The sequence below is a fragment of the Vombatus ursinus genome, unplaced genomic scaffold, assembly GCF_900497805.2.
Source record: "Vombatus ursinus unplaced genomic scaffold, bare-nosed wombat genome assembly UNPS02010284.1, whole genome shotgun sequence".
In the NCBI taxonomy this organism is placed as follows: Eukaryota; Metazoa; Chordata; class Mammalia; order Diprotodontia; family Vombatidae; genus Vombatus; species Vombatus ursinus.
Window position 1 is genome coordinate 2,651,624 of NW_020950062.1, and position 26,446 is coordinate 2,678,069.

A 26,446-nucleotide genomic window follows, 5' to 3' on the forward strand; every position below is an offset into this window, starting at 1 on the left:
ATACCAGATTCAAGAGAAGCATAGGAAAGGGAAATCATAAGGGGTTCAATAAGGTTAAACTGTTTACATTCCTACATGGAAAGAATTATAACTTTGAAGAACTTTAGTATACATAGATGGAGGGTGCAGAAGTGAATTGACTATGATGGGATGAAATCCTACCCCCTCAAAAAAAAGAGGTGAGAAGGAAGAATACCCTGGGAGATGGGAAGGGAGAGGAAGAAGAGTGTAAATTCTCTGAAACAAAAGAGTCACAAAAAGAGCTATTACAGTGGAGGGGAATATGGGAGAGGTGGTGGGGGAGAACTTGAACTTTACTTTCATCAAAATTGGCTCAAAGAAAGAATAACATATACACTCAGTTGAGTATAGAAATATATCTTACCCTATAGGGAAGTAGGAGGGGAAGGGCATACTAGAAGGTTGGGAGAGACCGATAGAATGGAGGGCAGATTGGAGGAGGTAATGGTCAAAAGCAAAACACTTCTAAGGAGGTACAGAGTTAAAGGAGAGGGAGAGAGAGAGAGAGAGAGAGAGAGAGAGAGAGAGAGAGAGAGAGAGAGAGAGAGGCAAATAAGGAGTCCTACCAATTTCCTTTTATAACACAAAAATGGTACTGCTGATACATATACCAGGAAGAATGAAAACAGAGAAGGAAAACTATAGACCAATTTCTCTAAAAATATTAATGCCAAAATGAGATTACAGCAATATATCACAAAGATCATATACTATGACCAGGTAGGAATTATACCAGGAATGCAAGGTGGGTTCAATATTAGGAAAACTATCAGTATAATTGACCACATCAATAACAAAACCAACAGAAATTATATGATTATCTCAATAGATTCAAAAAAAGCTTTTGATAAAATGTAATATCCATTCCTATTAAAAAAAACTTGAGGGTATAGGAATAAATAGAGCTTTCTTTAAAAAGGATAAGTATTTACCTAAAAGCATCAGCAAGCATTATCTTTAATGGGGATAAGCTTTCCCAATAAGATCAGGACTAAAGCAAGCATGCCCATTATCACTGTTATTATTTAAGACTGTACTAAAAATGCTAGGTATAGTAACAAGAGAAGAAAAAGAAATTGAAGGAATTAGAATAGGCAATTAGGAAACATCTTTGCAGATGATAAGATGGTATACTTAAAGAATTCTAGAGAATTAACTCAAAAACTAGTTGAAGTACTTAATGACTTTAGCAAATTTGCAGAATATGAAACAAACCTACATAAGTCATCCACATTTCTATAAATTACCAACAAAGCAAGAGATAAAAATTCCATTTAAAATACTTGAAAGTCTATCTGCCAAGACAAACTCAGAAACTATATATACACAACACTCTATACATGGTCTGACCAGGCCAGAGAAAAGTAAAACCAATAGCTCCTTGATTCCAGAACAATCTCTGTGACTCGCAGTATAACTTATGATCAAATAACTCCTTGTGTATTCTGCCAGATTACATTTGATGCATGTTGAGTTTGTAGTACTTTAAATCTTCCAGCTCTTTTCTTCTAGAAGAACAAAAGTCTAGCCACACATTCTCCATCTTATATTTGTGAAACTGGTATGTAAGTAAACCTATAAAGCCCAAAGCCTTCCTTAAGTTCAGTTTTCAACTAACCTTTTCACCCTTATCCTCTAGTACTCCTCTTCAAATATTTCCATCTTCCTTGATCACCTCTCATGTGCACAACTCTGTAGCCAGTGCTGGGGTAAGGGGGAGGAGGGTGATGTCAAGGTGGGTGGGGAGAAGGCATCAAAAAAGATTAATGTGAACTATCATAGGATCATAAATGTGTAATTGAAAGGAATCATAACATCAGATATTTACAGATGGACGGAATCTTGGGGGTCATCTAGTCCAACTCCCTCATAGAGGGAGCCTAGCAAGTAACCTAGCCTAAGCAAGTAATTTACTCAAGGTCACTCAGGGAGTATGTGGTAGAGCCAGTATTTCACATCAGGTTCTCTAATTTCCAATTAAACACTCTTTTTATCGAACCACTAAGTGTTTCACAGTCCCTCCCCTTAAAGCAGTTAGATTCTAGTAGAGACATAGGAACATGAATGAGGGAAATATTTAGAAGAACGAGTAGGAAGGATTTGATGACCCAAAATTTATGGAGGATATTTCTTTCAGATACTAGTATGACTTCTTGAATACCATCTAAATCTGAAATTCTATTATTCTTTGATTCTATGAAAAGAGAGGGAACAGAGAGCTAAGTTATGATCTGACATAGGTTTTATCTCCAATTACTGCTGCTAGCCCAGTAACATGGCTATAGTCAATGGGAAGACTCTCACTGAGGAATCCCATGCCGATCATGTCAGTTATGGAACTCTGTAGAGAGTACACTGGTAGGAATGCTTCAAGTTATGTATATCTTTCTGGCCGTGTTACCTTCTATTTCCTAGATTTGCTTCTCTCTGAATGACTCAACTGGTTGTGGTTACTATGAATTGGCCCAATCTGAATAGTTCTAAACCTGAACCTTGTCCATGAACTTTCTGTATTTCACTGATCCCTAGTCTGTGACCTACGCCATGACCTTAGCATAATGGAGTCTCCTCCCACAGAAATTGACAAAATATGATCAAATGATTATAACATTTAATTTTGGCATACAATTCATAAAAAAACAATAAAATAATACTAATAAATGTCATGTAGTTGCATACCCACAGACTCTGCAAGATCCAGGTAGCCCTCAGAAAGTATTCACAGTTCCTCTTCCACACCCAGGAGTACTACGACAGGTACAGATCAGTTTGCTTAGTACTCCCTCTACTCCCCCCTCCCAATTACTCATGATCATTTGTTTTGTTTTGTTTTGTTTTTGCCAAGGGGAAAATGAGTATAGGCAATAAGACAGTTATCATCTGATATTTAACTCATGGCATCCAGTAATGCTGCTTATTTAGAGAAAATATAGGAAATTTAGACCACCATCTTAGCTCATGGACTGTATGATATGTGATGGGACACGGATCTAGAGTCCCCCACTGGGAATGATCTACTATATGAGCAGACAGAGTGAGAATGGCACTAGATAGGCAATGTCACAGAGAACAGGGGAAGGATACAACATTTGATACTGGAGACAAGCTCAAAGGCCAGAGATCTAAAGGAAGGGGACTGCACTTCTGCTTCGTAAATAATGGAGAGAGGGACATAGCTACAAGAGCACCTTGGTCTCCTGCCTGAGGCCAGAAGAAGAGAATCTGTATAAGCAGAGAGGCAAATGGCATCTAGGCCACTGTCTAGATAGCACAAAGATGAAACTCTTGTCTAAGATGTGGTTCCCAATCTTTTAGTATGTGAGAATTACATTTAAAACCAAATGTGAATCTATACAAATTTGTGGTATCTGTTGACCAAGAATAATGACATAAAATGAAAAAATAATGAAAAAATGATGTTATGACAAAAAGCAACTGTGAATTCAGTAATATTTAAATGAATTTTATTTATAAACCACACTAAAATTTATGCACATTTATAAAATAATATGTCCAAATCACGTTATGTACTTAGTCCATAGAAGTCTCATATACCTCCAAGGTAACTTCAAACTCTAAGTTTCTGGTTCCATGAAACTTTTCCTTTCTTGATATACAATCTTATGTCCTAATCTTTTTCATATGCCCTTTAGCACCTTACCACAAGGCCACATACACAGAAGCAATATTTGCTTATTTATTGTATTTAGACAGGCTATATTTTTAGTTGAAATTAGATAAAGACTAAAGTCATAATCCTTGGTGTGAATATAATTTGATGAACCACTTGCAATTTATCTGTGTTGCCCCTTCCCCCAACACTCTCTTTGGCCCGCTAGTCAGTACCACTGACCTTGACCACTTTTCACCAACACAGGTCAGCAGGGAGAAAAGAAAGTCCAATGAGCTGTGTATAACTTCCTGATTAGGAAAGAAATCAGGCTGTGCTTCTGTTTAAACTTGTTTTACTTGACTCCAGAAGGTGTCTGGATTGCTAGAAATGATGAAAAAAAAGGAGGCAGACTTTAACAATTAGAGTTTTCCAAAAGTAAAAGCGATTTGAGATTATACTGAATTTCTAGTCATTGGAAGTCTTCAGAAAAGGCTAGATGACCAAGGAGTATCTTGTTCAGGTACATAATGCACCAAATCATATCTGAGATCTCTTCCAACTCAAAGATTTTATGGGGAAAGATGTGTTTATATCCAACCTAAATTCTAAGGAACATTCTAGATTTTGGGGTCACAAGGCCTGCCTAAAGGTCAGAGTCTTTCTTTATCTCTATGATAAATGGTCTCTATAACTAAAAGGCTGCCATGTGAAAGAAGAATTAGACTTTTCAATGTGACTGCAGAGAGTAGGACTAAAAACAATGGTGGGAAAGAGCAGAGAGGCAGTTTTCAGGTCACTTTCTAATAATTTGAGCAATTGAGAAATGGAAAAGGGCGGCCTTGGATGATAGTGGTTTGGATGTCCTTAACTGGATGTTTTCAAGTAAAGTCTAGTGGCTGCTTATCAAGTATATTTTTTGTAGACATGATTCATATTTATGTGAAAATTGGGTTAGACAGCCTCCAAGATTCCCTTCAATTCTGAGATGTTATAATTCTGTACTTTGTCCAATTGGCCAAGATAATAGATTTGAAGTATATAATGTTATATAATATATATTCACATAACATAATATATAATCAATAAATAATATATAAAGTTACATAATTAAGATATGATAAGGAACATGCTAATACCTGAAGGTGTCTGTGAGCCTTAGTACCTATCTCTATCTGCCAAGATAGGTAGGTAGCCCCACCAACCTCTTTCCTTCTATTGCAGATGTTTAGGCAGGAACTATATGACCAGTTGTCAGTGATCTTGTAATATTTTATTTTTTAATTTTTATTTATTTTATTTTTAATTTATGTAATAAAACAAGCATTTCCATAATATGGCATAATAAAAAAGATGATTTCACATGAAACTACAAATCTATTATGTATAATTTGCTATTCCTTTTAAATATAATTAAGTTTTCCTGTAAATTTCTTTTTTTCTTCCCTCCATCCCCACCCTAGAGATAGCTACCATTGGACACAAATATGTGTGTGTGTGTGTGTGTGTGTGTGTGTGTGTGTGTCTGTGTATGTGAAATCATTCTATACATACTTCTATTTATCAGTTCTTTCTCTGGATGCAGATGGTGTCTTCCTTCATAGGTTCTTTGTAGTTAATTTGGGTATTTATAATAGGCAAAATGATTTAGTGGCTCAAAGTTGTTCTTAAAGCAATATTGTTGTTACCATACACAACATTCTCTTGGTTCTGCTCGTTTCACTCTCCATTATTTCGAGCAAGTCTATCCATGTTTTTCTAAGATTATTAAGTTCATCATTTCTTATAGTACAGTAGTATTCCATGAAGATCATATACCACACCTGTTCAGCCATTCTCTGATTGATGGTTCTTTGCCCCCACAAATAGAGCTACTATAAATATTGTAGAACATATAGGTTTTATTTTTCCTTTTTCCCTAATCATCTTTGGAAATAGATCTAGTAGTGATATCTTTGATGATCTTATAAAGGGAATTCATATTTCCTCCTGAATTTGAACTACATGATCTCTGAAGGGAAAAATCTCTTCCCATTTGGTCATCCTGTGATCTGTTGATGTTATCTAAATTCTTAAATCCTAAATTTAAGGAAAAGTTATGGAATTTGTAAAATGGAGTCTGATGATTCTATTCTCTAGCTTGCAAGAAAGAATGACATTGTTTCAAAGAATTATAATTTAAAAAACTATGGGCTATGTGTAATAATAAATCAGGATTTTTAAAAAGTTTATTGGTATCTTGTTTTTCTATGACCTCTATTTCTCAATTTCTTTCCTTCCTCTCCCTTCTTAGTAAGCTATGTCTTTATAAGAAAGAATTTTAAAAGGGGGGGGGGGAGGAATAGATCAGCAAAACTAACCAATCAACCATGCACTTAGGATGTTCCATAGCCAGAGCTGTCTACCTCAGCAAAGAAGAAAGGGAGGTGCATTTTATTGTCTTCTCTCTGGGGCCAAATTTAGTCATTATAATTATTTAGCAGCAACAAAATTATTTTAATTTAACTTTTATTTTCTTCTTGAATTGAAAGCAAGTTAAGAAATTAAGAGAGTGGGGGAGGGGTGGAAAATGTAGAACAGAAATGAGGTAACATGTTGTTGGTGGAAATGTGCATTGGTGCAATCTTCCTGGAATAAATCCGGCAATGTCCCTTACTAGAAGAGCCATGGAACTGGACTTTGACCTGATAATCCAACTGCTGGGCTTAAGTAGTAAGGCCATAGCTGAAGGAAAGAATAATGATTTGTTGAAAGATGTTTCCAGCTGTACTATATGTAATAAGGAAATGGAAGCCCAGAGATATGAAATGGGTTGTCCACTGTGTTGATTTGTCCAATGTGGTTCTGCTGTTCATTAGCTTGGGACCTTAGACAACTCATTTTCTCTATCCTTATCTATCAAGGGAGGGAGTTGATTTCCACCACCAAAAGTCTTCAAGCAGAGGCTGTAAGATAAATTGTCCAAGATCTTACAGTGAGCTGGACTTTCATATCTGAAATCTTTCTGACTGGCCTTCTATCATTTCTATTTCTTTTCCAGAAGTGACATTATAGGATTTTACAGGAAAGTTTCAGCCCTTCATTTTCAGTCTTACCCCTTCTTTTTAATCATATGATGGCATCTTTTAATCATTCAAAAACTCCAGATTTTAGTTCATTCGAGGCAATTGTTTCGTAAAAGTCCACTTCAAAGCTTAGTTCCTACTTAGGCTACACAGAGATAGGAGTTCAAAGTCTAATTACTTAAATTTGTAGACACTTTGGGGGTGGGGAGAATTTTGGAAATAGGTAACAGTTAAGATCTTTGAGAGTGCATGCATAATTAAAAAAAAATGACAACTGTCCTAATATTTAAAAGACTGTCATGGGTGAATTTGACTGGCTGTGCTTGGCTGCTGAGACATCAGCTAAAATCAGTGTAAGTTGTAGAAAGGAACATTGTGGCTCAATATAAGGAAAAATTTCCAAAATCAGAGCTGTACCAAAAAGGAATGAGCAACTTTGTGAGATAGTGAGTTGCCCATCACGGGAAGTATTCAAGCAGAGCCTAGGTGAACTGGATCTCCTTCTTACTATTTGTGTGACCTTTGCCTAAGGTCTTGGTTTCCACAGATGTAAAATGACCATATTGAATGAAGAAATATAGACTTTTAGACTTGGAATAGGCCTTGAAGCTAATTTAACTTCCTTTCTCCACCCTAGCTTCCATCCCTATTTTAGAGTTGAAGAAACACAGGTCCAAAGAGATGGATACCCATCTAGGTGTTTGTTAGAGCACCAAGACTCAACACTAAGGTTCCCTGACTCCAATATGGCACTTATTTTCCGTGCTACTGTAACTTTGCCTCTCACTCATTTTTCGTTTTGTTTTGTTTTTCTCACTCATTCTTGTAATTTGTTCTGGAACTATAATTTATTGCAGTGGGGGAACTCCAGGTGTGGAAACTTCTTCCAGCAATGCAGATCTGCAACCTCTCTGTAAATTTTCATTTTGAGACAGTTGCCTGGAGACAGTGAGATGTTGTGACTCACTCAGAGTCACACAGCCCTGGTATGTCACAGGCAGAATGTGAACCTAAATCTTCCTGACTCATAAGAAGCCCCTCCACTTTTGCAAATCTCATGCATTTAGAATGTATAACGGTCTCTAGAATAAATAATACAAAACAAAATGGACGTTTAAATACCAATAACTAAGATAAAGCAAAAGTGTATCTTATCTAAAAGCTTGTCTTATCTAAAAGTTTATGGGTTGGTTTCAGGGGAAAGAAACCCCTGAAATTTACAAGATCCTCTTATGATGTCATCTGTCTGTGTTGAAATGAAGGCAGTCTTAGGAAGTTTGCCAGGGACATATACTTTCATGTGTCTGTAGAACCAGGTGAAGTCATACAACCCATGTAATTAATGTTCCTTTTGGTGTACCAAGGAAGGCTCTGTGTGCGGCTTGACTGTGTGTGTGGCTGTTTATATCAGATTGCGCTGGGAGAGGCCCCTGAGTCTTCATAAGTTACCTCTAACCCCTTCTCTGATCAGCTTGCACTCAAGATCGCAGAACCGGTACCCAAGCTCCTGTGAAAAGTGATGAAGCATCCCTACCATTATCTTAATTTACTCTTCTCCTGTGTTACATTTTTTCGGGGAATAAGGAAAACCTAGTCCCACCTTAGTAGGCACATACGAAGCCCATCGTGACACGCAAACACACACACCCACACCCACACACTCAAGTCTGCTAGAACGGTTTCTCGCATCCTTCAGCGGCAGCATCACCGAGGGCCCCTGGAGTTAATTGGTAATTCACTCTCATTATTTCCTAAACAGTGCCATCTTCTGGTCATTTGGAGTTAGCACGCGACTGTCTGGAAGGAGTAGTTGGGGCGGGGGTGGGTAAGGGACCATGCCGAGGAAGTCGCCAGGATTGGGGCACTGGTTCTGGAGATTGCAGCAGCGTTCGCAGATACCAGCACCCAGCCTCTTGGCTGTTAATGTTCGAGGGAGGCATTCAGGAAACGCCGGGCAGTTAACGAGATTTCCGCAGCGATTGCTGTGATTGTCTTTAGGCAGGCAGACAGACGGTTCCTCTTCCTTTTTGTAGAGTGATTTTTGGAACAGGCGCTGTTTTAACATTTTTATTTGGAGGGATGGCGAGATTTAACAAAGTATATTGTACTTAACTGATCATAATTCTGACTTTCTCAACTCTGCTAATTAATTCGGGGTAGGGGGAGGGACTTTCCCTCTCTTCCTGAATTTAGATTCTAATATCAATCAGGGAAAAGAAGTGGGGGTGGGGCGTGCATTGTCGGGTAAGGGGGGTACTGAGAGACCAGTAGGCAGAAAGACAAGGTTTGGTCTCAAAGATTTCTTGTCACTACCCTTTCTTCTGACCCTTAACATAGAAATTATTATAAATATAAACATATACATTTACATACGCATATATGGGTACATATACATATATATGAGAATGTCTGTATGTATGTACATATATGTATCTCCCCATCAATGTAGCTGAATCTATGAATGGCATCATTCCCCTCTTCTCCTCCTCCCTCCCTGCCCTTAAAATATCTTATCAGAGAAATGGTCCATGCAGTTCAAACACAGCTAAAAAAATATATATATTTTAAGTTCCGATTGTTGTACATGAAGAGGAAATCAGGTGGTGCTAACATGTGCGTATTGCATTTCTCTGCAAACTTTTGCAGTTAAATTAAATGAATTCATTGCAGTTTGAACTGGTCCCAAAACTAAGAAAGTGACTTAGAATGTGCAATTTCTCTCTCTCTTTCTCTCTGTCTGTCTGTCTGTCTGTCTCTCTCCCCTTCCCTCCCTCCCTCTCTCTCCCTCTCCTTCCTCCTTTCCTCTTTCCCTTCTTCCTTTCTCTTTCTTCCCTCCCCTCCCTCTTCCCCACCCGCCCTCCCCCAACACACCTCCCTTCTCCACTCCCCTCACCCCCACCCCCATCCTCCGCCCTATTAAAACAACCAGCAAGTCTCACTTGTTAAAAAGACCCCCTTAAGTTGGAGAAGGCAGAAAGGCAATAGCAGGAAAGAAAAAGTCGACGTCTGGAAAAAATTACCCAGTCCCTACTCTGAGAAGCTCATTGAACTAGGGACTTGAACTGGCCGGCATCAACCAAAGAAGACTTTCTCCTGATGCTGCACATCTTGGGGCGACTTCTGCTGACTCTTCATGAGAGTAGCTTTTGAAACTGAAAGGACACTTTCTCATATACAGAGCTGGGAGTAAGAGGGGGAAAATTAGTAATTTATTTTAAGGGCATAAGCAATACACGTCGAGAGTTTGAGACCCGACGCTGAATTTAAGTAATAAATACAGAAAATAATAATTACAATATCCACTAAAAGTGGGAAGAACAGTGCATCTTAGGGTTTCCACAGAACCCCTCTTTTTAATGTTATTTTTTATTTTTTTAATTTTTTTGGCCGGCCGTCTCAAATTCATCTGATCTCTTATTACCTCAATTTTGGGAACTGCTCACTACCAACCCACTGGGACCACACAGCAGGCTGAAGAAGACCTTTATGACCAAAAGCTGAACAAGGTAAGTTATTTATGGTGGCATTTCAGTGCATAGGAATGGTCTGAAATAAAACAGAGATAGGCGGAAAGATATGTATGTCTAGAAATATTTGTATGTTTGTATTTATTTATTTAAATCCTTAAGACAAGGTAGGAGCTTGAAAGTTTGTAATCAAAAGAAAATTTTAGGTAACTTTTTTTTAAGTGCATTTTAGATTAAGCAAATCATCATTCCTCCCTTCTCCTCCATCTGAGCCCCCTTAGATAATTCCCCTTTTTATGGAGGCGCAGGTATCTAGCTTAGGAGGGAGACAGAGAGAGAGCTGCATGTCTCAGGATGGAGTTTCCCATCTTTGTCTCTTGGGAGCTGTGGAATGGCTTGCAGTGTAGGAAAGCCAAAATCAGATTGAAAAGCGCCAATTGACAGCCTTTCCTCTCACCCGGTTCCCTTCCCAATTCCTGTAGATCTCTCATGTATCAGTAAAACGACCAGTATTTTAACTCTGTCACTAGTTCTCTCTGCTTGCTCCGCTCGCCTCTTTCCTTAACGGAATGCAAAGGGTTAAGTGATCCTGGTCCTCGGCTCGGAGGAGAAGGGATCCCGGCGAGGGAGGGCCCAAGTGCCACCTCGTATGTTCGCGGCAATGCGCGACCCGGCGGAGGCGCAGCCACTCCCACTCTCCTTCCCTTGGCCTCCCCCCTGCCTCACTACCCTGAGATCAAACCGCGGGGATTCAGCCCGGCCCCGCGAAACTTTCTTTGGGAGCATCTGTTCTTTCCGCTAATGCACATCTGGCCAAGCACCCTTAGAGGGGAGAGGAGGAGATGGTGGGATGAGTTTGCTGGCTGGGCCGACGCCTCTTCGTTAATTGGGTCCGTTCTTAGAACATCCCCCTCTGCCCAGAGAGCAAGCCTTGTTTTGGGGAGGGGTGGGGGGTTGGGAAGAGCAGCTCCAGGGAAGGTCGTGGACGCAGCTTCCAGAAGAGCCCACTTTCTTATACTTCTTGTACTAATCGGGTTGGCTCTCAGCTGCTCCCCGGCTTGGCACTTCGGGGATTGTTGGGGCTCGGGATGTGGGGACTAAGCACAGGGCAGCAGGCCTGGGGGCGGCGGGGATGGAAGTGGGCCAAGACCGTGAGACTGAGTAGGGATTTATCCACACCTTAGACTGAATTCGTCACGCTGGTTCCCGCCCAGCAGCAGTAAGAGGAGAGCGCTCTCCAAAAGGCGTCCCTAGAAGCGGGAGGGCGGGTCTGAAAAGTGGGTTTGTGTGAACGTAAAGGAGACTTTCGTGGAGCCCAGGAACGACCCCGAGGGGAAGCCGCGCTGAAAAGATAATTAAGCCTTGAGAGAGAGGGGCTGTGACTGGGCGGAGAAGGGAGATGGGAGGAGGGTTTAGAAGGGCCGACTCATGTTACACCACTGGGGCTGCCAACTACCCCCACCTCAAACGCCCCGGCTGGGGAAATAGGTGCGCCAGGGCATGCCTCCCGGGCTAGGGAAAGTGCAAAGGCAGCAGCCCAGCCTCAAATTCGAGCCTTCGGGCTGGGTGCAGAGAAGCCTCAGCTCTTCCTCGCCTCCCTATTCCCCCCAGAGCCGGATGCTGAGCAATAGTCTGTGGCTGTCCCAGCAGCCGCTGAGGAATAGCCAGGCTCACTCCCACCTATCCCCCTTCCCTACAAAACCCACGTGGCAGGGCAGGGAATGCCTTTGACGTCACATCGGGGGGAGATGTGACGCAATACATAGGAAGGAGCCCGATTGGGTAAGAGGGGCTTTCCCAAACGTGGTGGCTGAGTGCAGAGGAGCCGCTCTATCAAGAAGGGGAAGAGACTGGGTTCTAAAAGGTTGGAGAAGCAGGAGGAGCTTTATTTGAAGTGCAATTAGGTTTCTTTTAGGGAATGAAGATCCTAGCTTCAGGAGAATAGCTTCCAATTTCCATTGGTCATTGCGAGACTGTGTCTCAGGTTTCAGAGAGCCCTAAAGCCATAGAGAGTGACTTTGAAGGTATTAAAAGAGATTAAGATTTTCAAATGGCACTTTTAAGAAAGAGTAAAGTACCCTAGGTTCTTGGCAAACTCCCGCCAAATGTCAGTGACAGATGCCGTCTTTTAAAGTAAGTTCAGTGTAAGCTTCAGCCAACTGTAATGGCAGGGTTGGGGGTGGCAACGTATGATTTTTAAATCATTTAAATTTTACTTCAAATTTTGCACTGAAGAATCAATCAAATAATTTCTGATTTTTGAAATTTTCCTAGTTACAATGTCTACAAGTCGATTTCATGTCTTTTTCTTTTCTTTTTTTTTGGCCACAATCTCCCCAAGAGGCTGACAAGATTACTCACACACAGAAGTCCTGTGTTTCAAAAACTGTAGCTATCCATGCAAAATAACCTTTGACTCAATGCAGGCTTTCCCCAGTAGTTTTCCTTTAACATATGAAGATATGCATATACATCATAAGCATATAAATACAAATATATGCACTGTGTACTGTATGCATTATTTAAAATAAGTTTTAAGGAGTACACAGAAAATAAGTAGTGGAGTACATATAGTGGAGTACATTAATGATAACATTAGGAGAGTCCTTGATGTGAAAATCCTTCTGTTAAGTCTGTGGAAAAGGTTCAGAGTCCAATCCTAACTCAGTGTTGTCTCTACCTCTCATTAGCTGTGTGACCTCAGAAAAGGCATTCTACTTCTCAAACTATATATAGCCTCCTTTCTCTGTAAAAAATGAAGGGATTGGAATAGATTTCCCAAGGTCCCTTCCAGCTTGTGAAATAACATACCCTTTGAAATACTTTATCTTAGGGTGATACATTCTGACAGCCTCTTTACAAAAATGAACTATAATTTGAACTATAATATCATCTTAGGAATGAAGTTAGCTTATGTTTGTGTATCTCCATAAGGTTTGCAAAGTGTTTTATAACCAGGATTTCATTTCATCCTTAGAACAGTTAAGTGAGGTATGTAATATGGGTACTATATAGAGTGCTGGGCCGGGAGTCAGGAAGACTCCTTGAGTTCAATTTCGGCCTCAGACACTTACTGGCTGTGTGACAAGTCACTTAACCCTGTTTGCCTCAGTTTCCTCATATATAAAATGAACTGGAAAAGGAAATGGCAAAACTGTTGCAGTATCTTTGCCAAGAAAACACCAAATGGGATCACGAAAAGTTGGACATGACTAAAAGCAACTGAACAACAACAAATGAGTATCCATCATCCTTCGGTGAAGAGAGAGCTGCATTTGGAGACATAGGATCATAGATTTAGAGTCAGGAGTTAATTTATTCCAGTTACTCAAAAGCAAACTAGTCCATCCTCCTCATTTTACATATTAGGAAACTGAGATCCAGAAAGGTTGTGACTTGCTCTAGGTCACACAAGTAATAAGCTACAGAAACAGGACATGGACCTAGATCCTTTTAGGATCATAGAACCATAGAGAGGTGGGAAGGTCCTCAGGGCTACCTAGTCAACCCCCCCCCCCATTTTATAGATGACATAGTGAATGGTAAGAAGCAAAATTTGAATCCAGTTGCTCTGATGTCAGAGCCAATACTCATTCTACTCCATTCTACCACAGAATTTTCCCTTATCAGAGGAACTGGATTCAAATCCTTGCTCTGCAACCTAGGTGTCCTGAGTTCTAATCCCACCTTGGTCACTTTTTAGCTTGTGTTATCCTGGGCAAATTATTTAACTTCACTCAACTTCCATATTTTTTCTCATCTGTAAAATGGAAATAATAGTAATAGCTACTTTCCAGAGTTATTGTAAGAATAAAAAAGAGATAAAAGATAATAGGTAACATTTATATGGTGCTTACTATGTGCCAGATACTTTACAATTATTATGGCTGTCACTCTATCTACTGCACTATCTAGCTGACCCATACATGTAAAGTGCTTTGTAAACCTTGAAATGTTACATAGTTATTACTTATCTGTATGACCATGAAATTTACAGTAATATTAATAATGATATGATAATGATGATTATAGCTAGTATTTACATAGATAGCACTTTAAGTGTTGAAAAGCATTTTATAAATATCTCATTTTATCCTCACAGCAACCCTGGGAGGAAGGTGCTATTATTATACCCATTTTACAGAAGGCATATTGGATAGACTGAGGCAGAGGATAAGTGTTTTTCCCAGAGTCACACAGCTGAGGCAGGATTTGAATTCAGATCTTCTTTCCTCTGGGTCCAGTGTGGTATCCCCTGTAGCACCTAGCTGCAATTCTCCATGAGCCTCAGTTTTTTCATGCACAAAATGAGGTTGGATTAGATGATTTATAAGGACCCTTCCAACTCTAAATATATAATTCCCATTTAAAAGATGAGGAAACTGAAAAAAAGAAAGAGAGAGGTTGAGTGACTTGCCCAGGGTGAAACAACTAATAAGTGTCAAAGAATCAACAATGGGATTTGAACTAAGGTCTTCCTGACTAAGTCTAACACCAGAACCACTGGATGATATTGCCTCTGATATCAAACTACAAAGATTTAATCGAACATTGGCATAGGAGCAACTTTATATACAAGCATTAGCAAAGCAAAAACTGGGTTCACTTAATAAAGAACCAGTCGCTAAAAATACTGAAATCTTATTTATAATGTTAAAGGTCAAGTTTTGCTCTGAAAATTCCCAAATAAAGGAGAGAAAACATTAGGCAATCAGCCATTTTCTGGCCAGATGCTTATAGCCTAAAGAGAAGAGCCAGTTTTCAAATTGCATCAGTCTATATTTCAACAGCATGTTTCCTTCTTGGCCAAAAGTTTGCCAAGGAATCCCCTGAACTAGCAAAAGTAGTAGTAGTAGCTGTAGCCATAGCAGCAGCAACAGCAGCAGCAGCAGCAGTAGTAGTAGTAGTAGCAGTAGTAGTAGTAGTAGCAGTCATAGTATGCTTACATTTACATAAAGCTTTAAGGTTTACAAATACACCACATTCCTTCACAACATCCTTTTGGGATAGGTAATACAAGCATTATTATTAATATTTTATGGATTGAAAAAAAGTGGAAAAATTGTGATTTGTCCAAGACTACAAAGAACTCTCCTTGCTTTTCCTCAGGACTTTATCTGGACCTGACCTGACTTGACCGACCTCCTATCTGGTTCACTTTACCTTTATAAGCCTTAATTTCCCTATTTATAAAATCAGGATAATGATGCCTATGGTACCTCCCTCATAGGGTTGTTCTGATGCTCAAAAATGAGGTCATGTATGTGAAACATTTTGTAAATCTGAATGTGTTATGTATATATATAATATGTACACACATGCACACGTTTCTATGTTCCTGTGTTTCTCCAAGACTATAAAAACAAACATTAATGTAATAGCAATATGAACTGTGAGCTGTTTTATACACACATGCATCTGTACATATATGTATGCATAATTTATACTAATTTATATATGTATGGAGAGGGACAAAGGGAGGGAGAGGGGTAGGGAGATAGAAAGAGTTGGCTTGAAGTAGGGAAGATCTGAGTTCAATTCTCCATTCTGAAACATGGCAAATCACTTAACCTCTAAATGCCAGTAGGTAACTCTCTAAGCCTACAAGTTACAGTGAAAACATCAGTCTGCATTGTTAGAAATTTCCTCACTAGGAGCTTCCAGTACTGAAGAAATCAAATCATAGGTCCAATTAAAAAAAAAGGTGGATATATATATATGTATTTGTGTATGGGTATAAAACAGGGATAGCTGGATGGTGTAATAGATAGAATGCTGGACCTGGAGTAAGGAAGACTTATCTTCCTGAGTTCAAATCTGGCCTCAGATACTTATTAGCTGCATGATTCTGGGCAAATCACTTAACTATGTTTGCCTCAGTTTCCTCATATGTAAAATAAGCTGAAGAAGGAAAAGGCAAGCCACTCAAGTGTCTTTGCCAAGAAAACCCCAAATGGGGTCATGAAGAGTCACATGCTACTGAACAGTTATCTTAAAGTATTTCTATTTTGAAAGCTGCCCATCCACCCTCCCCCTTTAGGATTTGTGTAAGGAGGCATGTCGTCCAGTTTCTTTCTTCCTTTCTTTTGTAACCACAAATTGCCCCACTATTCTGAAGCAATCATATGATATTCTGCTTTCCTTTACTCAAAGAAGCCTTAACTAAACATAGAATCTAGGTAACTTGCAGGTAGCTCTGAAATTCTCATCCTTTACTCAACAACTGTTTTCAGAAACCACAAGATGTCTCAATTTGGGTGCTTAGGAACAGCCTAGACATAACAGGCGTCCTGCTTCCTCACAAGCTCAGCCTTACCTTCCTCTGATGCATAGATACCTTGGACAGTCCTCCCATTCCATTCATTCATCTGAGCACACCCCTTGCTCCCAGTGGGCACACATGACCACGAATGGCCATAGCCAGAGAGCTCCAACAATTATGTGGTGGACAATTCTTCTCCTGGAAACTTGTTGGGACCACTTTGATATTGTTTAGTTCTTCCTTCTCCTTGCACAACCTTCACTATGCACGTGCGACTCAGTTACCTTTGCCTCAGGATGTCCTTCTGTAGTTAAATCAAGAAAGCAAGTCCTTCTTGAATCCCCACCATGTGCCCTCCACCCAGCGAGCCATGACAGAGGTGCAAAGTAAGTATGCTCACTTGCTGACTGCCTTGTTGGGGAGGTAAGACTCACATGAATAAAGAAATTAGATAATTGAAATCTTCAGTTGTGTGTTACTGACATAAGAGCAAGAGCAGTTGGGCCTTGGGAAAATGATGGTGTGTGTCTGGAGTAGAATTAGAAAAAGAAAGAATTTAGAAATAGAAGGATCTGGCTTCTTGAGGGATTTGAACTAGGCTTAGGAGGATTAGCTAGGAATTGGATAAGAAAAGGGGGAAAGGGAAGGCATTCCAGGCAGGGGGCACATATGTCAGTGATGTTGGGGAGGGAATTCCTGAATCAGGTAAGGAGTTGGACTAGATGACCTCTGAGACCCCCACTATCTTTCTAAGATTTTGTACTTATATGAGATTGACTTGGTCTTGGAGAGTGTTGGGAGATAAAGCTAAGTCTTTAGAGTAGAATCAGATTATGGAGGAACTTCAAAGAGAGTCAGAGCATTCATTCTTTGTTTACAAAGGTAAGGGACTATATGTGTGGCTCATGGTTTATGCTGTCAGGCTAGGTTGATATGCTGGTTAATTTTGCTGAATTGATTTTTTTCATTTCTTTTTTTATTCTTTGTTATTAAGGATGGATTTCTGGGTAGAAGAGAGATAAACATATTTAGAAATGAAGGTATTGTAAACACAAAAAGATAAACTGTATTTTAAAAGATAGATGTAGGATTTTTAAAACATGCTATATAAACAATAGAAAACTTCTGGATAAAAAAATTCATGAAAAGGGTTGGGTTGGTGGCAGTGGAATAAGAATGACCATTCCACCAATCAATCAGTATTTATTAAGTATATGTCAAGCACTAGGCTAGGTATGTGGGATATGAATATAAAAAGGAAAGACAAGCTTTACCCTTAAGGATATTAAAGTTAATGAGGAAGACAGTACATAAAAGGAAGCTGAAAATTGGGGTTTAGGGAGGGGGAGAATGTACCCCATGAGGAAAGGGGTCCTGGTGGTAAAGTCAATCAGAGAAGTCCCAAAATAGTTCAGCCAGGTGAGAAATGAGGAATAACATAATAAGAATGGTTTGTCACAAAGATTAGTCTTCAAGGGTGTGCAAAGTGAATCAGCGCAACAGAGGCTAGAGTCAGAAAAACAATCCTGGATGTTGTGGCTGGTGATGAGGTCCTGGATTCAGATGAAAGCAATGGAAATGGAGATTAAAGGACAAACCTGAAATACTGGTGGACAGACTGTCAAGCAAAAAAAAGGGAGTTTGTTAAAAGGGCAGAGATGCTGGTATCATGTAAGGGGCACTGGGATAGGGAATTAGAAGACCCTGGGTTCAAGTTCTGAACTGCCAATTTATAAGCTATATACAGCTTTGGGCAAGTCATTTATCCTTTCTGAGACTCAATTTTTCTAGCTATAAAATGGAGATAATGATACTGGAAACTAGGAAAGCACTTCCTAATCTGTAAGGTTCTAGCTAAAAGTTGTTGATTTAGTAATTACTAGTAATCCCCTGAGTCTGAGAGGGACAGTAGGGTGGAGTGTTTTCCATCTATGAAGCATACTGAAGGTACTTTATTTGCATGATAGCCCTCCCTCTGCTCTCAGTCTTGGGGCAGGTGGCTAATGTTATCAGATTGGACATCAGATCAGAACCTCACATTAGGGATATGCATCCATGCAAATGATATAGTGAGCACCTTTCCTTGAACTAAAAACAGGACTCTCTTTAATTTGACATTTGGCTAGACGTTAGTTCCAAGCCAGCATGACCATGAAAAAGAGAACCCACCTGAAGGCTTAGACTCCTAATGAAGTAGAGTTTGTCATAGACTTGTGTTATGTTACTGAGCAGCTACATGAAGATGATGAATATTTGATTCTTCTCCACTTTCACACTCAATGATCTGAGATGCCTATCCTCAAATATATTAAATTATATTTATTATATCTCTTTAACTTACCAGGCCAGGGTGCTTGAAATTTCACATTAGGCATTCCTTTGAATGGAAAGGTGCAAAACCATTATCAAATGAGATAATATTTCTAAAGCACCTAGCGCAGTGACTGGCAAATAGTAAGTGCTTAATAAATGCTTATTCCCTTTACCCCTTGCCTTTAAATTGCAAACATGGAAGCATCCTAGTGCATTTGAAAGAATTCTGGATCAGATGATTTGGGTTCAAATCCTACCCCTACCCTTTATTACCTATGTGGCCATAGGCAAATCAAATAACTTCTCTGGGTCTCAGTTCAGTCTCTATATCCTGGGTAGGGGTTCTACCCCAATTAGAGACTATGCTCAGGAGATTATTACTCTTTGGGCTCCAGAACTTCCCTCCCACCCCTCTCCTGACAAGTCATTGCCTCTATTTCAGTGATCCACTATTTCAGGCAAGCCCAATTATGCTTCACTTCACTCAGTATTCCTTGGCCTTTTCACATGTTCATCATGGTCTCTCCCTCCAGTCCAGCAACCACCATCAAAGCCAACTGTGACATTGTTCCTGGAGGGACCTATGGATTTGCTCCCCTTTGGCTTCATTCACCCTTCCTGTAACCTTAGACACTAAAGTGCCCCTCCCTGGTGCCTCTAACATCACCACTGCCCTAGGTGCATTATCTCTCTATGGTAGAATGTAAGCTCCTTGAGGGTAGGGACTATCAGGTTTCATATTTGTATTCTACTGTGTTGTGTATTTGACAAGTGCATAATAACCAAGACAGCTAGGTGATGCAGTGGATAGAGCCACAGACTTGGAGCCAGAAAGACCCAAATTCAGAGCCATGAGACTCTTGGCAAGTCACTTAACTTCTCCTTGCCTCAGTTTCCTTATCTATTTCATGTGATCAGTTGTTTTTCAGTCATGTCTGACTCTTCATGATCCCATTTGGAGTTTTCTTGGCAAAGATACTGGAGTGATTTGCCATTTCCTTCTCTAGCTCATTTTACAGAAACTGAGGCAAACAGGGTTAAGTGACTTGCCCAGGGTTACACAGCTAGTAAGTGTCTGAGGCAGCATTTGAACTCAGAAAGAGGTCTTCCTGACTCAAGGTCCATGACTTCGTCCACTGCTCCACCTAGCTGCCCTTCCCTATCTATTAAATAGGACTAATAACAGCACCTACTTCCCTGATTTTGAGAATAAAATGAGACATTTGTAAAAAAAAAAAAAGCTTATCATAGTACTTGACACATAGGTAGTACTTATTAAATCTAATTTGAATAAATGTTTTTTTCCCTTTTTATAAAAAGTGGAAAGGTTGGACTAGATCATTTTCTAGCCCTAAATCAAGAGTCTGTGACACCTGCAAGGGGAATCTATGCATACATTATCTCTTTTGTATAATTCAATAAATATTATTAACTGGCTATCCTGCATTATGCAAACTAGGAATACCAAGTCAAGAAACAATGCAAGGGACAAATTAGTGGAGCAATGGATAGAGCACTGCCCCTGGAGTTGGGAAGACCTGAATTCAAATCTGGCCTCATACATTTGACACTTACTGACTGCGAGACCCTGGGCAAGTCACTTAATTCAGATTGCCTTGCCAAATACATTTATACATACAAACACATATATATGTACGTATACATACCATACAAGCTCTGTCCTCAAAGAACTTACATTCTATTGAGGAGGGGGAATACTAGAGTACTACATATGTGCAAATAAATGAAAATTAATATATCTACCTAGTTATCCCATCACCAAACTTCCTAAATAATTGAACTCTAAGGAGTTAACAGAACAGGCAGGTAGATTTTGATGGGAAAAAGGATCAGGAAATGTTGAGACTAAACCTAGCCATTAATTATCATCATCATCATTGTCATCATCTCTTTTCATAGAATTCGATAGAAATGGTCTAGGTATGCCATGTCAGTATCCTACTGTTATTCTTTTCTATTTAATGTTTTGTGAACTATTGCACAGGTTGATAAAACAACCACTTTTTGTAGCTGAAGAAAAGTGTTAGAGTATAATTTCATTTTCTGTATGTTTACTGAAAAACTCCTCAATGCTCTTCAAGTAGCAGAAAGTACCATAGATGTGACAATTAGCTTGTCCTGTTCCCTGCTTGATTTTGATCTTCTCTTCTAGGTCTCTTTATTTTGAAAGCTTTTCATTTCTTGAATCTTGGAGATTGAGTATGGTGACATCTGTGAAAAATGTTCTTAAGTATACATGAATCAATATTATATCTGGGTGACTAATTGTATGTAAAGATTTTGGGCTGTGAACCAATGGTTTGGTTCCAGTAGAGTTTATTAGTTGAGTTCTATAGGATATTTTGAGGTCTGTATTGTAGTATAAAGATTTGTACTTCTTGTTTGACTGACCAAATCTATACCCTATGAACCCCTGAAAGTACTAGGTAAAAGGCACCTATTCATAGAGTATTGTGGCTCAGTACCCAGGCTTTGGCCACAAGAGGAATAGATGTACTCCTAATGATTCATCTCAATTCCACACTCATGTTGATATGTCTCAAGGTAAGGGGAGGTAGAACTGGGGGTGTTTTTAGAGGCCTTCATAGTTATATATGCCTACCAAGTGACTGGGTGGTTAAGTGGATAGAGTGTTGGGCCTGGAGTCGGAAAGACTCATCTTTGTGAGTTCAGATCTGGCTTCAAACACTTATTAGATTGTGATCCTGGGCAAGTCATTTAACCCTGTTTGCCTCATTTTTCTCATCTGTGAAATGATCTGCAGAAGGAAATGGCAAGCCACTCTAGTATCTTTGCCAAGAAAACCCTAAATGGGGTCACGAAGAATCAGCCGCAACTGGTAAAAACTAAACAACAGCCAAGCCAGCTGCTAGGCAAAGTCAGAACCTAAACTGATTGATCAAATCACAGAATTTTCTAGTTGGAAGAGACCTTAGTGGTCATTTCATACAAACTCCTATTCTGACTTCATTCATCCATCCATCTATCTGTTCATCTCTCTCTCTGTCTCTCTCTGTCTCTCTCTCTTTTTGGTTGAGGAGACTGAGAACAGGAAAGGGACCAGGAAAATTTGAGACTGATTTGAATAATTAATTATCATCATCATCATGTGAAAATTCTCATCTTTTTATGGAGTTTAATAGAAACGGTCCAGGAATGTTGATATCCTGCTCTTCTTTTATGTTTAGTGTCTTATAGACAATTGCACAGGTGAATGAAATACCACTTTTTTGGTACCTGAAGAAAAATGTTAGAATGTAATTTCATCTTCTGTTCATTCACTGAAAACTTCAATGGAATTCATTGAAGTAGCAGGCAGTGCAACAGTGACTTGCTCAAGGTCACCAGGGTTTTAATGACAGAACAAGAATTAAGATTTAGGTCTTCCAATTCCCATTCCAGTGGATTAGAAGTTTCTCATTGAATGACGTGAAGATGAGAGGCAGCAAGGCATTTTCATCTATAGCAGGCAGGCATATAAATGTAAGCAGCATTTATGTTTCCTCTGTATTCCATTCCTTTTTCTAATATTGCCTTGCCCTTCATTTTTGTGAAGCATGGGCCAGTTCCATCATAACTGAAAGACTTTCAAGAGAAAATAGGTATCTTCTCTACCATCACCTACCTACCTAGTTCTGAGCTCTCAAAGCATTGTTTTTTTTTCCATAGTCCTACATAGTAATAATGACTAGTATTTATAGAATTCTATTTCATATATTTAAGATCTTGGTGGCAGCCAGGTGGCATAGTGGATAAAACACTGGCCTTGGATTCAGGAGGACCTGAGTTCAAATCCGGCCTCAGACACATAACGCTTACTAGTTGTGTGACCCTGGGCTAGTCGCTTAACCCCATTGCCTAGACAAACAAAAAAACAAACAAACAAAAAAAAAAGATCTGCAAAGTGTTTTACATATGTTAATATCATTTGGTGCTCACAGAAACCCTTTGGGATAGTTGCTATTCTTATCCCTCATTTTACAGCTGAGGGAATTTATGTACTTGCCCAGAGTCACAAAGCCATTGGGTGGCTAAGGGAAGATTTGAACTCAGGTTTTCCTGACTCAAATCCAGCACTGTGTCACCTAGCCGCCCATATCTAATCACTGCCCAAGTCTTATCTTTCTGCCTCTATCTTGGGTCTATAATATCATCCCTCCTTTCTATCCTCACTTGAACTATTCTAATCCAGACCATTATCTTATTATGCTCAGACTATTGCAGTGGTCTCCTAATTGGTCTCTTTTCCTATAGTGTCTCTATCTGTCTTTCTCCAATACATTCTATACAACACTGTTAGAATAATGTTCTTGAAGGACAGCCATGATCATTATATCCTTTACTCAGAATTCTTCAATACCTCCCCAATTCCTACTGAATCAAGACCCACCACTTAGTCTGACATTCAGTACCCTCCATGCTTTGACCATATCTCTCTTCTCAATATTATATTCCACTATTTCTGTCCATGAATATAATAGGGAAATTGCCTTAGAGAGTTGCCTTAGGGTTCTTACTGTATAAGGTAGATACATACCCAGCATTACAACAAGACTGAACTATTTGCTGTCTGTCACACAAACACACACACAAAATTAATGTTTTAATTCATATTTTCAATCATGCTGATCCTTTCCCTTGGAATTTTTTTGCCATCAATTTCTGCTTTTCAAAATTCTGCCTGAGGGGACCAGTTCAAAATTAACCTTTGAAAAGCCTTCTCTGATTCTCCAAGGTAGGTAAAATGTCTCCCCCCTCAAACCCTATAGTATTTTTTTCATATTCTAACTTTTTATTCATTATTTTGATATTGACTTTTATCACTACTAGACTGAAGGGTCCTCGAACACAAGGATTGTTCCTCTCATCCATCTTTCTCTGTCAGTAAACTTGGTGTATAGTAGGAAAGGCTGCTGACTTTGGGGAACACTTGTAGGCAAGTTATAGATCAGAGCAGAGAAGGGAGAAATTGAGCGTTTATGGAGCACCTGTCATATGAAGGCCTAGTTTTATAAAGAGTCTGTGGAGGGGAAAAAGGGCTGGATGTGGGGGCCAAATGTGGGGTTTTCGATTCTGACTCCTGCTTGCTATGTGTGAGATCATAGACAGATCAGGCCAAAGTTACCTCATACATAAGAAGAGGAATTAATTCTACTCTCCCCACCCCAATCCAAGCAATGAATAAGCTCTAAGTGGGTCAGACAGATTTAAGGATAGGTCTTTTAAAAATAACAATTATCAGTATATCAATATGGTTCTCAGAGCCAGGAATAATACTCAGTGATCTCCACCATTTTAGTTCTATTGGGCAGTGACAAAAGAAAAGCTAATGAGGGGGGGAGGCCTTTTTTGTCTAATAAGCTTGGTAATCAAGTTGAAAGGCATTGTAATCTAATAACTTATATTTCAATAGTGCTCAAAGATCAACTAAATCCTTTCTTTACAACAAGCCTATAAAGTAGAACGTAAGATAGAATTCATCTATGTCAATACCTTGAGTCACACAAAACATTTTATATACATTATCTTATCTGATCAACAGAGCAACCTTTTGAAGTAGGTAGAATGATACGTTATCCCCAATTTGCAAATGAGGAAATTGAGGCCCTGAGAAGTAAAATAGCTTGTACAAGGTCTATATATTGTAGGTATCAGAGATGGGATATGAAGTCAGGACTCCTGACTCCAAATTTGAACTATACTACCTCACTGAAAGAGCTGAGAGCTACAAATTTCCATAAAATATAATACAGCCACAGTTTACCCATCTGTAAAATGCCCTACATACCCCACTGGGATGCTTCAAGAGCCAAATAACATAAATAAAAAGTCATTTTATAACTATAAAATACAGCCTAAATATATACTAGTAAAAGAAATCCAAGGACCTAATGTTGTAAATCTCCTCTTTACCTTTCTTGTCCTTTTCCTCTTCCTTCTCCTTTTCCTTCCTCCTCCTCCTCTCCCTCCTTCCCACCTTTCTCTCCTCCTCTTCTCCCTTTTCAGGTCCTGTGGCTCCAAGTTCATTTTTCTTTCTACTGGGACTTGCAAATTTCTACCTCTCCCATCCTAGTTTGAGGCTCCCTCTCCCCAGTCTCAATAATTTATTGATATGCAACAAATATTCACTGAGTACCCATACTGTGAATAGAACCATGATGAGCCAAATCAAATATAAAGTAAGTTATCAGACCTATAAAACCCCAAGGAGCTTACAGTATAATTGGACTTACAGCATACATATATGGGAAATAATTTTACAATAATATGATGGTAATAAAAATAATAGTTTAAGAATCTGTTGTTTCATCTGCATAGATGCACCATCTCTAATCACAATCTTATCCATATCTTTGATGGTTTCATGATTTGATGGTTGCTTTGCCAAAAAATATTAATCATCTTTTTAGGTCTACACATTTCTGCAATAAGACAAGGCTGCCCTCTGACAAAAGCCTGACATGAGTCCTGTCCTTGAAAGCTTTCCATTTGGGCAGGACCTGGCAGAGCTTTTATTTTCTCCTTTCACATGCACTGTGCTAAGCATTTTTTTCTTTTACAAAATATCTCATTTGATCCTTACAACCCTGTGAAATAAGTGCTATGATCCCCATTTTACAATTGAGGAAACTGAGGCAGTCAGAGGCTAAGTGACTTGCCTAGGGTCATACAGCTAACACATATCTGAGGCCACATTTGAACTCTTCCTGACTCCAGGAAAAACACTAGTAGTTGAGGAGGATTAGGATAGGCTCCATGAAGAAGGTGGGGAGCCCTTGTCCTCTCCCTCAGGTCCTCCATGTTGAAATGAAGATGCTGTGTTAGTGCCAGCATTTCATGTACGGCACAAAAGATTGACATCAGCGACCTGTCTCCCATTTCCTAGTAACTTTTCCCGAGATGATTTGAAAGGGATGGTCTGAGGCCCCACTAAGGTCAGAGGGCAGTGTTTCAGTCTCAGCAGATGCTTCAGCAGAGCCTATCATTTTCTTATGTTGATAATACAAGGAAAATGTGAATAATGGAAAGCCAAGAAGAGGAGCTCCAGCCGCTGCCCTTGGCACTTGTTAAACACACCCACACTCACTTAAGCTTCTCCCTGGCAAAGTGTCTGAGCTGGGTTGGATTTTTTTCACTGGTGTGAGAATGACTCATTTCTTTGAAATGAAAAATTCCGAGACCGAGACCATGCTCCTGGGGTCCTTACGGAGCTGGTTCATGGAGCCCTTGGGAGCTGCCAGCATACCTACTGCCCTGCTCTGTTTACGAGGAGATACCATGCTTGCAGGCCTGGCGCTAAATGTTTAGCATTTCTCCTATTCATCTCACTGCTCTGGTTTCCAGTGATGTCGTAAGCTCCCTCCGCAAGTCCAGGAGAGTGCTAAGCCAAAACCTCTCTTGAATGTGAGGAGAGGAAAGGGAAGTGAGGAGGCAGACTGGTTAAATGAAGCCAAAGCTTAACTAGAAGTCAGGACACCAGGAATCTAGTCTTGATTCTTCTGCTAACAACTGTATAACTTTGGCCAAATCACTTCCCTTGGCTCTATCATTTATGAAATGGGGGGGTTGGACTTCTGAGTATAATCTTTTGTACCCAAGGAAATTCTTCTACTGTTATTTTTTTCTTTGTCTTCTTTCTCTTTGGCATTATGGAGGGTGGGGGTGGGGAGGGAGAAGGTCAAGGTAA

At 39.6% G+C, this 26,446-nt stretch overlaps 1 protein-coding gene across 1 annotated transcript in view; it reads left to right on the forward strand.

The window, feature by feature from the left end:
* The first annotated feature begins 9,626 nt into the window (after window positions 1-9,626).
* HAS2 (hyaluronan synthase 2) overlaps window positions 9,627-26,446 on the forward strand; it is a 37,650-nt gene continuing 20,830 nt past the window's right edge. Inside the window, exon 1 of the mRNA XM_027854045.1 lies at window positions 9,627-10,202. The gene's annotated coding sequence lies outside the window, so the exon portion shown is untranslated. The remainder of the gene's footprint in view (window positions 10,203-26,446) is intronic.